Below are 13,771 nucleotides of genomic sequence, written 5' to 3' on the forward strand. Positions count from 1 at the left end.
GGGATGACTTTCTTGAATTGGCCTGGGAGCTGGGGCCCTGAGCTTTAGGAGTTCCAGGATCCATCTGCCTCTTCCTAGGGTGTCCTGGGTCACTCGCCAGGGCTTCGCTGGTTGGTGATTTCCTGTGACAACCCTGAGACAAGTCTGAACAGTCTCTACTGTTCCTTTCCTTGTGACAGGCTGAGGCTTCCTGTCCCCTTGGGCATTTGCCTGTCGTGGACAAAGGCAGATGACGGAATAGCAACCATGAGTAACAGGATCAAGTGCTTCCGATGTGCTGAAGAGGTTTCCGTGGATTATTTCACTGAAGCCTCAGAGCAACTCTATGACGTAATTGCTGTTACTGTCATCTTTCTCATTTTAGAGATGATGTAACAAGGGTCGGAGAGCTTGTACAGGTTACCCAAGGTCGGAGAGCTAGCAAGGAAGGCATGGAGCTGGATACACACCGAGGCCAGCTCTTGTTCTGAACCACTCTGGTTTCACTGTTGATGGATGAGGACGAAGGTCGTGTGGCCAGGGCTTGGAGTTTGGGACTCCAGTCCTGACTTTGTACAGCATCATGTGCCAGTTTGGAGCCAGCCCATTTGTTCATTCACTGACTCATCGAATACTGACTCCCTGCCTTCTCGGCTGGGGCTGGGGGAACAGTGAAGGGGGTGGGGCCTTGCATGAAGAGCTCACATGTGGCTTTTGAGATATGCACGCGCATCATCTGGGTGGTGGAGGGGTAGGTGCTTGTTGAAGAAGGAAGAGGAGGGGGCAACGGTGCTTGTCTTGTGGAGGGGTGGGGGTCTGGGAGGACGTGGCCTTCACGTGGAGCCTTGAGACAAAGCATTTGCCAAGGATCTCCAGATAGAGCAGTGAGAGCAGGGGTATGGCCGTGTCTGGAGCATCTCAGAAACTTCAGGGTTGCCCCGTACTTAGAGCAGAATTTCACAAGGCCTGGGACCGACAGTGAGAATCTACATGAGAACCTCCTGGGCTGTGTGCAGTGAATGTTTGCTGGAATGCAGATTCTGGGCTCCACCCCAGACCCACTGAACCAGAATCTTTAGCTAGCATGTCAACCAGTGCCTCAGGCACTTCAGAAGCACTGAAGCTGGGCGCAGGTGAGGAGCAATAGGACAGCAGTCAGTGCTGGGGTTATGAAGAGGTCAGCAAATGTTTCTGGAAAGGGCTAGAGAGTAAACGTTTTAGCTTTGTGGGCTAAGATGGAAGCTGAGGATACTACAGAGCAGTGGTCCCCGACATTTTTGGCGCCAGGGACCAGTTCATGGGAGACAATTTTTCCGTGGACTGACTGGAGGGCAAGTTTTGGGATGGTTTTGGGATGATTCAAGCGCATTACAGTTATTACACCACCACTGATCTGACAGGAGGCAGGGGCTCAGGGTAATATGAACGATGGGGAACAGCTATAAATAGAGATGAAACTGCCTGCTCACTCACTGGTCACCTCGTGCTCTGTGGCCTGGTTCCTAACATACCACGGATTGGTACCAGTCCATAGCCCAGGGGTTGGGGACCCCTGCTATGTAGGTACTAGTAAAGCCATTAAAATATATAAGAGCAGGTGGTGGGTGGACCTGGACCACCTTGGTCTGACTGCAGTCTGCTGGCTCCTGTTTTAGAAAGTTCCCTGTGGACAGGACTGGGGAGGGTGGAAGTGGAGACCCTGAAGCTGAGGCCACGTTCAGGGCAGTAATGAGAAGGCCTGAGTGAGGGCCATGGGGCTCCCAGACGGGACAGGAGTGTTGAGAGGTGCTTCAGTGGAAGAAAGGAAAGGACTAGCCAAGGGCTTGGACAGGAAGCCTGGGATAGAGCAAGGAGTCAAGGATAGCAGAACTGTTTGGCACATGCTCTTGGGTGGATGGGGATACCATTGGGTTATGATACGTAATCATCCATGTGAAGGTGGTTGGGTGCTGAGCACAGGTCCTGAGGATTGAAAAAGCATCTTTGTCTTTGACCATTTGAAGGTAACTCAGGACCTTTGTGGAGTAGTTTTAGGAGAGTAATGGGAGTCACATGTCAGAGGGTTCAAGGGGAATAGGAAGACAGGAAATGGAACCCACTGCGTCCCCCAGGTTCTGATTGGCAGGCACATCCGGTGAGTGCTGGTCTCAGGAGCAGAGCTCGGGGAACATGCAGTCTCTCCTCAACCCAGAGTCCCAACCCCAAGTCCCTGCCCTGTGCTCAGACAACTCACCCAGGGGCTCCTGGGTGGGGATTTGTTCTCACCTCATAGGTCCTCAGCACCTTCAAGACTTGGTGGTTGTTCATGCATGTGTGTGGAAGTGAGGGGCTGTCCTTTCCAATACCCAGGAAGTGTGTTCCTGCAGTACCATGGAGAACTAAACCACCGCACCCCACCTTTAGAAGTAGATGTCCTCATAGACTGGAGCTTCCCAGGTGGTGCTGTGGTAAAGAATCTGCCTACCAGTGGAGGAGACGCAAGAGACCTGGGTTCAGTCCCTGGGTCAGGAAGATCCCCTGAAGTAGGAAATGGCAAACCACTCCAGTGACAGAGGAGCCTGGTGGGCTATAGTCCACAGAGTCACAAAGAGTTGGACAGGACTGAGCATTTACGCCCTCATAGACCCACTCCAGTGTTCTTGCCTGGAGAATCCCAGGGATGGGGGAGACTGGTGGGCTGCCATCTATGGGGTTGCACAGAGTCGGACACAACTGAAGTAACTTAGCAGCAGCAGCAGCAGACCGAATATAGTGTACTTCTACAGAGTTTTGTCCTCTGGCAGATACTGTAATGTGGTGGAAAATGTACTGGTAGGGAGGATGGAGACTGGAGTTAGGATTCTGCCTTTGCAATTGGCAGCCTCATGGTTCTGTGAAACTGTTTAACCTCTCTGAAGCAGAATTTCTTTCTCCAGGGGCTGGGCAGCATGATCTCACAGATACAGTCTAGGTTTGAAATCCTGTTCCTCTAGGATGCCTTGGCAGATGCCTTGTGTGGTTACAAGCACCCAGGGTCTTGTTTGGAGGCCTCTGTGGGTTCTGTCCTGAGTGCTGGGCCAGGTGTGTGCTGGGTAGGGAGGCGGTCTCCATGCCCACCTCTGCTCCACCCCTCCAAGTTTTGCTCAATACTCCCGAGCTCCTTGCCCTGTAGTCTACTACAGGGGCTCCCTAAACTCATCCTACCCCACTTCATGTCAAATTTTTCTTTGACCACTGGGGAAATGAGGAAATAAAGACAATGTGATGGTTTCTTTTAAAGCTAAGTTTTCTTTTTTTTTTTTCAAATGTAAAGAATTCCTCTTTATTCAGAGGCCATTTCCTTTCAACTTTTAATTGTTAACATGTCCGTTCTTTTATGAAATAAGGGTGATGGGAGATGGTAGTTGTGTCTACTGACCTTACCTAGGAAAACAGATGTTTAAGACATCTGTTTGGGTGCTCTCTCTGATTTTTTTGATATCTTATTATCCATGAAATCCTAAAGTCTCTAAGCTGAAGTTCTATCACCAAGTAGGAATAATAACAATATGTACTTGGACAGGACTGTTATGTAGATTAATTGAGATATTGCATACGGCACAAAGTCTGGGATATGCTGATCACTCTTATTAGCCACTAGCCTCACCCCTGACCCCCATCTCCCCACTTCCCTCAGACAAGCTGGTGGACCTGCTCTTGAGAGCTCAGAGGAGGACATTGTTGCTTGCTGTTTAGTCGCTAAGTAGTATCCAACTCTTTCCCAGCTCCTCTGTCCATGGGATTTCCCAGGCAAGAATACTGAAGTGGGTGGCCATTTCCTTCTCCAAGGGATCAAACTCTTCCCACCTCAGGGATCAAACCTGCATCTTGTGTGCTGGCAGACAAATCCTTCACCGCCAAGCCACCATTGTTATTCACTTGACATTTTAAAAATCAATACAATTATTTCATTTAATTAAATGATAAAGAAAAATGTAGTAATTTCATCAATAGAAAACCACCATCACTCACCACAAGTAGAGGGTAAACACATATATAACTGCATAATCATTAAAATAAAGAATTGTCTGGGAATATCATGTAAAATCATCTAAAATTTTTCTGTTTATCACTTAATAATATGTCAGCTACCCTGGGGTAAAAAAATGACATATATCAGGTCAACTGATATATGTCTTTCCTGGCATAAAATTCAAGAAAATATTTATTTCAAAAGAAGCAGAAATTCACTCAAATGAATATTTCTTATGAATCCTTAAAGATCAGAGTGCAACATTAAATCTCAACACACTGACTAATTTTCTGCAGAGAGCTGAGTGAGTAGCAAGACAGGCAGGTTGTTTCTGAAGATCTAACTCAGGAGTCTGCAAACTCTTTCTGTGAAAAGGACAGGTAGTAAAGAGGTTTTGTAGGCCTTGTGGTCAGAGTTGCAATTACTTTGTTCTGACCTTTGTATCTTGAAGCAGCCAAACATAATTAACGGACAATGAAATTTGAATTTCATATTACTTTCACATGTTACAAATTTTTTTTTTTACATTTTTCCAAACATCTAAAATGTGAAAATCAGACTTCCCTGGCGGTCCAGTGGTTGACTCTGCTCTTCCAATGCAGCAAAGGTCTGTCTAGTCAAAGCTTTGGTTTTTCCTATAGTCACGTATGGATGTGAGAGTTGACTATAAAGAAAGCTGAATGCCAAAGAATTGATGATTTGGAACTCTGGTGTTGGAGAAGACTCTTGAGACTCCCTTGGACTGTCAAAGCATGGATATTGCATATTGGATATCAGATCAGATCAGTCGCTCAGTTGTGTCCGACTCTTTGTGACCCCATGAATCGCAGCATGCCAGGCCTCCCTGTCCATCACCAACTCACGGAGTTGGCTCAAGCTCACATCCATCGACTCAGTGATGCCATCCAGCCATCTCATCCTCTGTCGTCCCCTTCTCCTCCTGCCCCCAATCCCTCCCAGCATCAGAGTCTTTTCTAGTGAGTCAACTCTTCGCATGAGGTGGCCAAAGTACTGGAGTTTCAGCTTTAGCATTATTCCTTCCAAAGAAATCCCAGGGCTGATCTCCTTCAGAATGGACTGGTTGGATCTCCTTGCAGTCCAAGGGACTCTTAAGAGTCTTCTCCAACACCACAGTTCAAAATATGCCACATTGCATATCCAAAAAGGAGATCAAAGCAGTCAGTCCTAAAGGGAATGAAGGACTGATGCTGAAACTGAAACTCCAATACTTTGGCCACCTGATGTAAAGAACTGACTCATTGGAAAAGACACTGATGCTGGGAAAGATTGAGGGCAGGAGGAGAAGGGGACGGCAGAGGATGAGATGGTTGGATGGCATCACCGACGTGATGGACATGAGTTTGAGCAAGATCTGGGAGTTGGTGATGGACAGGAAAGTCTGGTGTGCTCCAGTCCATGGGGTCGCAAAGAGTGAACTGAACTCAGTGAACTGAGCGACTGAACTGAACTCAGCTTCCAATGCAGAGGGCATGGGTTCTATCCCTGGTCGGGAACTAAGATCCCACATTCCTCAAAGTGCATTGAAAAAAAAATGATCTGGAAAACTAAAACCATTTTTAGCGTGTGTGCTGTACAAAATGAGGTACTGGGCTGGATTTGGCTTGAAGGCTGTAGTTTGCTGAGTCTTGGTCTCACTGAATCCAGGGCTTGGAGAGCTTAGTGAACTGATAGCTTCTGTCCATTTTTCCTCCCTCTCCAAACAGTGCAGAAGGGCTTCTCAGACTGGCAGCAAAGTCTTGTAAGGGGTTGGTGGCAGTTAGGACTAGAACCCACATTTCTCAGCTTCCACCTCTGTACCCTTCCCCCTCTAGATTCTGCCTTCCTGGGTGATGGAAGCGTTTACTCCATACAAGGTCTGATGTATGTCTCTTTCCAAATAGTATCTCACTTAATCTTCCCAGCATCCTTTGTATGGTATTACGATCCTGTTTTGCTGGTAATGAAGCAGAGGTTTGGAAAGGATAGGGATTCAAAAACTGCTAAGTCACGGAGCCAGAATTTATACCCATGTCCATTTGATTCCAGGGATTTTGCTAAGGAATTGGCTTGACTTTGATGAAAACTCCTTTGCCTGTCTTCTTTCTCTCCCCACTCAGGCTTATCCCCCATAAGACTGCTCTTTAATTAGAAGTGACTGGCTTGCGGGGACAGAAGACATGGCCCCACGTCTCAGTGAAGGTAAACTCTGTGATGGGTAGAGAAAGTGACAGACAGCACACAGGGGAGAAAGGCTTTGTTTTGTTTTTTCCTGGATTCTTCTTTTTTAAATTAGTTTGATCTTTACTTTTTTAAAATTGAAGTTTAGTTGGTTAACAATATAATATTAGTTTAAGGTATACAACATAGTGATTCAATGTTTTTATAGATTACATTCTATTAAAAGTTATGATAAAATATTGTGCTATGTGATACGATATACCCTTATAGCTTATTTATTTTATACATGATAGTTTGTGCCTCTTAATCTCCTACCCCTGCCTTGTCTTTCCTTTCTTCCCCTTCCCACTGGTAACCACTAGTTTATCTTCTGTATCTTCTGTTTTGTTCATTTATTTGTTTTATCTCTTAGATTCCACATATAAGTGATATTAAGTCAGACAGAGAAAGACAAATAAAAGTAATTTTATTGACATATAGAAAAAGGGCACATGTTGAAACATTTGATGTTTCAACACATTTATAAAGCCTTGAAACCCTCCCCACAATCAAGAGAATGAGTGTAGCCTCTGTTCCCTCTGCCAAGCTCTCCCTATGCCCTTTTGTAATGACCCTCCTGCCCCTCTTCTCCTCATCCCATCACCAGGCAGCCACAGATCTGCCTCTTATCACTATATATTAGTTTTCATTTTCCAGAATTCTATGTAAGTGGAACCATATAATACATATTCTTTTTTGTCTTAGTCTTTCCCTCTGCATAATTATTTTGTGATTCATTGAAATATGCACGAAAATTTCCTTCCTCTTCTTGGTGGGGAGTATTCCAGTGTATGGATATACCAGAATTTGTTTATCCATTCACATGTAGATGACACTGGGTTGTTTCCATTTTCTATTTATTGTAAACAAAGCTTCTATGAACATTCATGTATATGTTTTTGTATGAACATCTGTTTTCATTGCTAGGAGTAGAAAGGCTGGATCAAATATTAGGTATATATGTATTTTTTGTTTGGTTGACTTTTGTTTTAGAAACTGCCAAACTGCTTTCCAAACTGGTTGAAAGTTCCATTTGCTACACATTTTTGCCAGCATTTGATATGGTCATTCCTTTAAATTTAAACTTAGATATTCTGCTAGGTGTGTGGCTGTAACTTGTATTTTCCTAGTGACTAATGATAGTTTAGGCCTCGTTAATTATCATTAGTAACTAATGATAGTTTAGTTTTCAGCTAAAGATAGTTGAATATCCCTTCATGTGCTTAGCTGCCATCTGTGTGTCTTTTCTGTTAAAGTTTCTGTTCAAATCTTTTGCTTATTTTTTTATTGTGTTATTTTATTATTGAGTTTGGAAAGGTCTTTATTCTGAACACTTTTTTTTTTTGTCAGTTGTATGGTTACAAATATTTTCTCCTAGTTTGTGGCTTGCCTTTTCATTCTTTTCACTGTGTCTTTGAAAGACAAGAAGTTTTTTTTTTTTTATTTTGATAAAGTCCAACTTATCTTCTTTTTTCTCTTGGTGACTTACCTAAAAAAAAAAAATCTTTGCCAACTCAAGATCACAAAGGTTTTTCTATTATGTTTTCTTTTTGAAGTTTTATAGACTTAGGTTTTACATTTAGATCTATGATCTGTTTTGAGTTAATATTTGGATATGATGCACAGTGTGGACAGAAGTTCAATTTTTTTTCCATGTGCATATTCAATTGTTTCAGCACCATTTGTTGAAAAGACTGTATTCTGTCCACCAAATAACATTTATACTCTTTTCAAAAATCAGTTGCTCCTGTGTGTGGATCTATTTATGGATTCTCTATTCTGTTTCATTGATCTTTTTTTTTTTTATATTGATGCCAATACTGTATCACACACTCCTAGTTACTATAGCTTTATGATGTCTTGAAATCAGATGGTGTTAGTCCTCTAACTTTGTTCTTCTGAAAGACTTTCCTTCCCTCTCATCAGAAAACAAAGCTAGAGTGCATGTAGAGAGTTCTAGTTCTAGTTCTTTGCCTGGTCACAGACTTGAGAGACTCTCCAAAAACAATTGTTCTCCACGCTTGGTATCTCTGCTTAGTTCTAACAGCTGTCCTGGAGACCCCTGAAACCCTGAGTCCCAGTCAGTCTGAATCAAGTGGTCATGTCTTGTGGCCTGAGAGCTGGAGTCAGTGCCCAAGGAAAAGATGGTCTTTGGGACACAGTGATCACCACAGGGAGGCCCATGACTCACCTGGCTTATGAGTGCCCCTGAGTGCTCTGTGTTGGACTGTGATAAACTGACCCAGTAAGTATCTCTCTTGGGGAGTAAGGATATGAAATACAGATAGAGGTGGGGTTAGGGAGCAATGGATGATCACTGGGAGAGGAAGTTGGACCACCTGGTTCAGCATAATTGCCATAGAGATCTTTTGAAAATGCAAATCTGAGCAGGTCACACCTCTGCTTCAAACGCTTCGTTGGTCCCTCTGCCTGGAACACACAACCTTGACCCCAGTCATCTCATTGTTCCTCATCCTCCAGTCTCAACTTAAGGTCTACAAGGTTTCCTCTAGATGTGTTGGACCCCCTGCTTTGTACTCTTCCTTTCTAAATACTCATAAGTTGGTTAAATAGTTCATCAATGTTGTCTTACTTTCCAGCTGAAAAGGGGACCCTGTCTTTCTTGTTCAACTTTTTAAATTTCTGGAGCAGAGCACTTGGCACATAGAAGATGTTTAGGGAATGTATGGATGAATGAAACAATGATGTAAGATATCTAGCATAGCAAATTACACCTAGGAGATGTTTAAGGTATGGCTGATGGAAGAAAGGAAGGAAAGAAGGAGGGAAGGAAGGAAGACTTCTGTACTCTCTAGCCTTGGGAACTCTGAGACTTAAAATAATAGTATGGCCACAGAGATGCCCTCCACATACTCCCTGTGCATTCTGATCACTTAGAGAGACATAAAATAAAAATTCCTAGGTCCTACTTTTGGTCTACTAATAATCAGAATACCTGAGATTGGAGTAAACTTGGAAATCTGTATTTAGGAAAAAAAAAAAAAAAACAGCAGCAAACACCTAGGCTATTCTGAAGTAGCCCATTCTAGAAGACTTTTTGAGAACTTCCCATTTACAGTAACCAGGGTTGTACGTATTCCTGTGGAATTCCAGCCCTTCTCTTCTCTACAGCTGCTCTGTCCAATGCATAGCCACCTGGAATGTGTTACTATTTAAGTTTAAACCTAAATTAATTTTAAAATTTGAGTTTTTAATTTACAGTAGCCACATTTTCAGTGCTCTACAGCCACATATGATGAATGGCTGCCCATCCTGAACAAAACAGACGAGGATGGCCACAGAAAGCTCTGCTGGGCTGTGTTGTCCTAGAGGGAATTGCTCCTCTCCCATTCACAGTCCGCATGCTTTGGTGGAATTGATTCTATCCACAGCTCCATGAATACTGACCAATCATGGTATGGTATCTGACTCAGGTCATAATCTGAACAGTGTTGGGAATTTTGCTTAAGTGACCGTCAAAAGACATTCTTTCTTCCACTGATATAAAGCCAAGTGTGGAGCAGTTCAGGCTGGAACTGTTGGCAGCCGTTTTGTTCTGACATAGAACCACAGAATGAAAACAGCAGAGAGGGAAGCAGAGCAAGAAAACCTGAGTCTTGATGGTACTTGTTGAATCTTTAGGCAGAGGTTATGCTTGAAAAGAGAGTTGTCATTTCAGTGAGCCAAAAAATCCACTCCCCCCTTTTTTCTACTTGAAGTGAAAGTATGGTGATTAAATACATGGAATGACCATTGCAAGTCACTTCCTCTAGACCCCTCATTTTCCCATCTGTAAAATGGATAGGATGCAATAATTTGCTCAATCAATTCTTCAAACATATATTGCACATATATTTCCAGGAGTTTGTGCTGAGTACAGAATAATTTAGATTCAGTCTTTCCTGCAGAAGCATTAACCTGACTGTAACACACTTTAAGGACAGCTTATTGTTGATATGGACAAAGTGCTCTGGGCTCACAAAGGATGTTCTTGACTTGATCTTGGTCAAGACTTCACTGTGGAGGTGACATGGAGCCTGGATCTTGAAAAGTGACTAGGGTTTTTCTTGGCAGAAAAAGTAAAAGAAGACATTTTAATTTAAAAGTAAATATGAGCAAAACTCCAAATTAAGAAAGCTCAGAGTGCACTTGGAAAAGAGTAGTTCATTATGTGCTCAGTCACTTCAGTCATATCTGACTCTGTGATCCCATGGACTGTAGCTCACCAGACACCTCTGTCCATGGGATTCTCCAGGCAAGAATACTGGAGTGGGTTGCCATGCCTTCCTCCAGGGAATCTTCCCAACCTAGGGATCTAATCCAAGTCTCCTGTGTCTCCCATATTGCAGGTGGATTCTTTACTGCTGAGCCACCAGGGAAGCCCAGTTCATTGCACCTAGAGCTTAAAATATAAGAGGTGAAAGGATGGGCTACAGACTAGGAGAGGTTGGTAGGACCTGGTTACCATAGCTTTGAATGTCATTCTGGGGACATGGGGCTTTCTTCTGCAGGCGAAATAGAAGTAGGGAACTCTGATGATCAGACCCGCATTTGGTGAGATTACACCTGGGAACAAGAAAGACAGATTGATGATGGGGAGAGATGGGAGGTGGCGGGACCAGTTGGGAAGTTATTGCAGTTGTGGAGGTGGAAAATGAGGAGGCTAAACCATGCATTTAAGACTAATTTGCAAGGTGTTATATGCTGGATATCCTGAATTTGTATATAGTAGGTGCTCAAAGAATGTTTGTGGAATAACCATTGCTGAGTGACGAGGAGCATGTTGTGGGAAAGGATGGATTGATTATCTGAAGATTGAGTCAGGTGATGTGTGGAAGAGGGTGAAGAAGGGAGTTGGTGGAGGTGTCAAAGCCTGCTGCTGCTGCTAAGTTGCTTCAGTCGTGTCCAACTCTGCATGATCCCATAGATGACAGGCCACCAGGCTCCTCTGTCCCTGGGATTCTCCAGGCAAGAGTACTGGAGTGGGTTGCCGTTTCCTTCTCCAATGCATGCATGCATGCTAAGTCACTCCAGTCGTGTCCAACTCTGTGTGACCCTATGGACAGCAGCCCACCAGGCTCCTCTGTCCACGGGATTCTCTAGGCAAGAATACTGGAGTGGGTTGCCATTTCCTCCTCCCGTCAAAGCCTGAATAGAAGCCAAATTAGGACACCAGAGACTTTTACAAAAGCAATCGTAGTGCAGTGGCGGGACCGGACACTGAATTGCAACGCACTGAGTAGTGAGGACTGCAAATATAATATCTTCTTAAAGAAGATTAGAGGGCTGAGAAAAAAGAGGAAAAAACAGTAGCTGGGAGTGAGAGAAATGGAATAATGGACCTGTCGGTTGTTTCACCAACTTCTGTTTCCCCACTTCTTGCTTCCTGAGAGAACCCCCACTTTGTTAATGCTTCCATCCCACCAGGTGAAACCTTTTTGACCCCAGAGTCCCAGGGATGGATACTGCCTAATCTAAGGCAATCACAGTAATCTCTTTCTTCTTTGCCATTAATAGGTTCAAGAACATCAGCTTAAGTCCATCGGTGCAGGGCATTCCCTTCACCACTGTTACTTACTGTCCAGGAATGGGCACTTGACCTTGATATCCAATCAAACTGATCAAGGAGTGGCCAAGGCTGTGGCTGCTACCAGCAACAATATAACCTCCTTGAGAGAAGCCAGTGTGAGGACAGAGAGCTGAACTCTGATTTTAATGATACCTGCAGATCATCCTACACACAGACATCTCACTAATGTGAGATAAAGCATTTTGTGGTTGTTTCGATCATGTTAGTTGTTGAGCTTTCTGTTACATGCAGCAAAAAGCATCATTGATTGATATCAGCAGATTTTATTTTATTTGGAGTTGCTGAATACTCAGGGTGAAAGTTCAGAGAAGAGGAAGAATTTAAAAAAACCCAAAACAGGGAAAGAAGGTCAGATTCCCAGGAGTGGGACTGGTTGTGCTCAGGACTGTTGGGGGGAGGATCTGGCTTGGAAAGAAACTTCTTCCCTGTGCTGCGGAAGGGAAAGAGATATGAGAATATGAATAAATTCAGAGGGAGAGGCAAGCTGATGTAGGATCTATAAGGACACTTAGGGCTTTATTGCCTTGCATCTAGTAAAGGTGTGTGGCGTCAACTGATAAAATCAAGCGTATCTGGAAGCACATGTGGAGAAGAATCACCTCCCCCTGGAATGATCAGAGGCATCTCCATAGGGGAGGAGGACTCTGAGTCAGCATGTATGGAGTTGGTATAGAGGGCAGAGGGGTAGAATGTCGGTGGTGCTGTGCTTTCATTTCTATAATCTCATTCATTTATTTTTATTTTTAAAACTTTTGGCTGCACTGGGTCTTTGTTGTGGCTCAAGGGCTTCTCTAGTTGTGGCACTTGGGCTCCAGAGCTAGAGGGGCTCAGTAGTTGCAGCCCAAGGTCTTGGTTGCCCCACAGCTTGTGGGATCTTAGTTCCCTGATCTGGGATCAAACCCTCATCTCCTGCATCGAAAGGCAGATTCTTAGCCACTGGACAACCAGGGAGGTCTCTATTATCTCATTAAAATGCCACATTCTTGAGAAATGTGCTGAAGGGACAGGGAGAGACCAGTTTGGCTGCAGCGGGAGTTCAGGATGGAGAAAGTCATGCTGGGGTCAGATCCCAGAGGGTCTTATGTGCCAGGCTGGGATTATTAACTTTAATGGGCTTTGATCGGTATTTCTCACACTTGAGTGAATAAAAAAATTTCTTGCCAACACTTCTGACTTAAAAATTATTATTAATACAATAGAATATAAATATACACGGACGTCAAACTAGGTATACACTCCTTACGCTTATATATTTTGTATGAATCATGAAAGTAAACCCAATTTACAAATTAACTACAAAAAGGCATTAAACCAATAAAATTCCACATTAAGTTAGTGGACTAGATAATGATGTTTGCTGAAACTAAATTGCCCCTCACAAGGCAAGTATGACACTGACTGTTACTGAGAGTGATGTGCTGATAAATTGGTTTCCAGAGAGAAAGAAAGCCTGTTTCCCAGAGTTTGCTGATTTCCATGGTGCAGTTTCTGTTTGGCTGCCATCACAATCGCTGTGTTCAATGACTGGCTCGCAAAATACCTGAAAATTAAGCAATTGGCTCTTGTGAGCTGGAACAGGTTGGTTCCAGCACATTGCGGCTCTCTAGGTTCTTTTGAATTCACATGCCTGGTTTTCTTTGTGTGCTGTAATAACTCAATTGTTTCATTCCTTTCCTATTCTAATTCCTACAAAGGCTATGTTTATTTGAGCCCAAGAGAGTAGCATAATTTTATCTTTACCTGGGTGAATGTATCATTTACATATTAGTCACTATTCTTTTTTCTTCAACCCAAGACAAAACTGTAAGTATTTGTCACAATTCAAATCCATTCCATTTCAAAATCCTTATAGTGAGATTTTATATAGTAAGGGATGCTGAATTACCCAAAGTTGTTTGGTTTCTGAGTTTGGGATCAGATCAGATCAGATCATTCGCTCAGTCGTGTCCGACTCTTTGCAACCCCATGAACTGCAGCACGCCAGGCCTCCCTGT

The 13,771-nt window shown here is 43.6% G+C and overlaps 1 long non-coding RNA gene across 2 annotated transcripts in view; it reads left to right on the top strand.

Moving 5' to 3' along the window:
• Positions 1-13,771, top strand: part of LOC112587784 — a 117,308-nt gene that overhangs the window by 85,773 nt on the left and 17,764 nt on the right. The window contains exon 4 of one of the 2 annotated variants that reach the window (XR_003112221.3): positions 6,088-6,169. The exons of the other annotated variant lie outside the window; for it this stretch is intronic. This is a non-coding gene — a long non-coding RNA (uncharacterized LOC112587784). The remainder of the gene's footprint in view (positions 1-6,087; positions 6,170-13,771) is intronic. 2 annotated transcript variants of the gene reach the window in all.

The sequence above is a fragment of the Bubalus bubalis genome, chromosome 11 (assembly GCF_019923935.1).
Source record: "Bubalus bubalis isolate 160015118507 breed Murrah chromosome 11, NDDB_SH_1, whole genome shotgun sequence".
Taxonomy (NCBI): domain Eukaryota; kingdom Metazoa; phylum Chordata; class Mammalia; order Artiodactyla; family Bovidae; genus Bubalus; species Bubalus bubalis.